The sequence below is a fragment of the Carlito syrichta genome, unplaced genomic scaffold, assembly GCF_000164805.1.
Source record: "Carlito syrichta isolate Samal-C Ts95f unplaced genomic scaffold, Tarsius_syrichta-2.0.1 Scaffold109772, whole genome shotgun sequence".
Classification (NCBI taxonomy): domain Eukaryota; kingdom Metazoa; phylum Chordata; class Mammalia; order Primates; family Tarsiidae; genus Carlito; species Carlito syrichta.
The window spans coordinates 58858-61088 of NW_007053868.1; positions in this window are offsets into that span (position 1 = coordinate 58858).

Consider the following 2231-nt stretch of genomic DNA (forward strand, 5'->3'; position numbering starts at 1 on the left):
CACGCACCGCGCCCGCCGCTGCCTAGGCCCCGCCCACCACGGTGTGACGGAAGAAGCCCCGCCCCCTCAGGGCGCCCGGCGCTCTTCCCTGTGTTGGCAGCGCCACCTGTGGGCGGCCAGAGACACAGCGGGCTTCTGCAACGCAGAGGGAGGAGGCTTAGAAATTGCACGTGTGATGACACAACGCTCCCTCGTGTTTTCCTCTGTGTTAGCGATTCTTTTTTTTTTGAGTTCAGAGTCTCACTCTGTGGCCCAGGCTGCTGGAGTGCAGTGGCATGCTCACGGCCGCCGCAGCTGCAGTTCCAGGCGATCCTTCCGCCTAGGCCTACAGGGGCGCGCCACGACGTCCTGCTAATTTTTTGGCTTATTGTCGAGACCAGGTCACACCAGGTTGCCCAGGCTGGTCTCGAACTCCTGAGCTCACGCAACTCCCCTTGCCTCAGCCTCCCAAAGTGCTGGGATTACAGGCGTGAGCCACGGGCCTGGCGTGCGTGTTAGGGATCATTCATCTACAGTAGGTAATGTTCCCTATACCTGGAAGTTTGTAAGTACGGATCAACGTTTTTCTAATGAGAAGAACCAAAGTCTTCAAAGCAGCTTGACCCCCAACGAGATAATTACTTTTAAATCTCTCCAGGCTTGCTGGGCCCGGTGGCTCATGCCTGCAATCCCCACACTTTAGAAGGCAGAGGTGAGAGGATTGCCTGAGCTCAGGGGTTCGAAACCAGCCTGGGCAAAATGGCGAGACCTCGTCTCGACAATATATAAAAAAAGTAGTCTCACAGAGTGAGATTCAGACTTAAAGATAAAGAATAAATAAAAAAGGCTGGGCTCGGTGGCTCAGCCTGTCATCCCGCGCCTTTGGGAGGCCAAGGTGAGTGGATTGCCTGAGCCCGCGGGTTCGAGACCCGCCTGGGCAATTTGGCGAGACCTCATCTCTACTATAAAAAAAAAATTAGCCCGGTATGGAAGCACAAGCCTGTAGTTCCGGCTACTTGGACCCCCTGGAGTCCAGCAGGTCCAAACTGGGGTGACCCTGAACATGCAACTGCACTCCAGCCTGGGTGACAGAGTGAGACTCCAACTCAAAAGAAAAAAAAATTGTGTGTATCAAGCCAAATAAAAAACTTGAGAGAAAACTAAGTTTGGAAGGACATATACAGTATTATATAATTTCTGTAAAGTCAAAAATTATGCCAAACAATATTATATTTTGTTAAGAAATATATACTTGTGTAGTAAAAATATAATTACCTAAAAGAGGATTACACATAACTAAGAATATTGTACTGGAATTATGGTAGGGAGAAGAAGAGAGTCTATTGTGCTTAGAAATGTTTTATTTTAGGCTAGGTAGATGTTCATTATATTATATAATGTATTTTGTAGACTTTTTACTTGACTTGTTTTATTTATTTATTTTTATTTATTTATTTATTGAGTTGGAGTCTCACTCTGTCACCCAGACTGGAGTGCAGTGGCCGCTCCCGGCCACCGCAGCCTCGACCTGCTGGGCTCCGGCGATCCTTCCACCTCAGCCTTCCAAGTAGCTGGAACTACAGGCACGCACCGCCACGCCCGGCTTATTTTTGATTTTATTGTAGAGATGAGGTCTCGCCAAGTTGCCCAGGCAAGTCTCGAACCCGCAGGCTCAGGCAATCCACTCACCTCAACCTCCCAAGGCATGGGGTTACAGGCTGAGCCACTGAGCCTGGCTTTGACTTGTTTTGTAATGAAATGAAATAAAATAAAAAAAGTATACACATCAACACCAGGAAAAAAGCTTTCTGATACATAATATTCTTGGGATCATTGTACTTCTTTTTTTTTTTTTTTTTTTTTTAGTTAGTTCTCACTTTGTAACCCAGGCTGGAGTCAGTGGCACAATCATGGTTCACAGAAGCCTTGACCTCCTGGGCTCAAGTGAACCTCCTGCCTTAGCCTTCTGAGTAGCTGGGACTACAGGTGTGCCACCAAACTCAGACAATTCTTTGGTTTTTGCCTAGAGACAGGTCTCGCAATGTTGCCCAGGCTGGTCTCAAACTCCTGGAAGTGAGCGATTCTCCTGCCTCAGTATCTCAAAGTGCTGGGATTACAGGTGTGAGCCACGGGCGCCTGACCCGTTATTCTTTATTCTTGTTTATTTACTCTTGTATTTATTTATTTGAGTCGGAGTCTCTCTGTCGCCCAGACTGGAGTGCAGTGGCCGCTCCCGGCCACCGCAGCCTCGA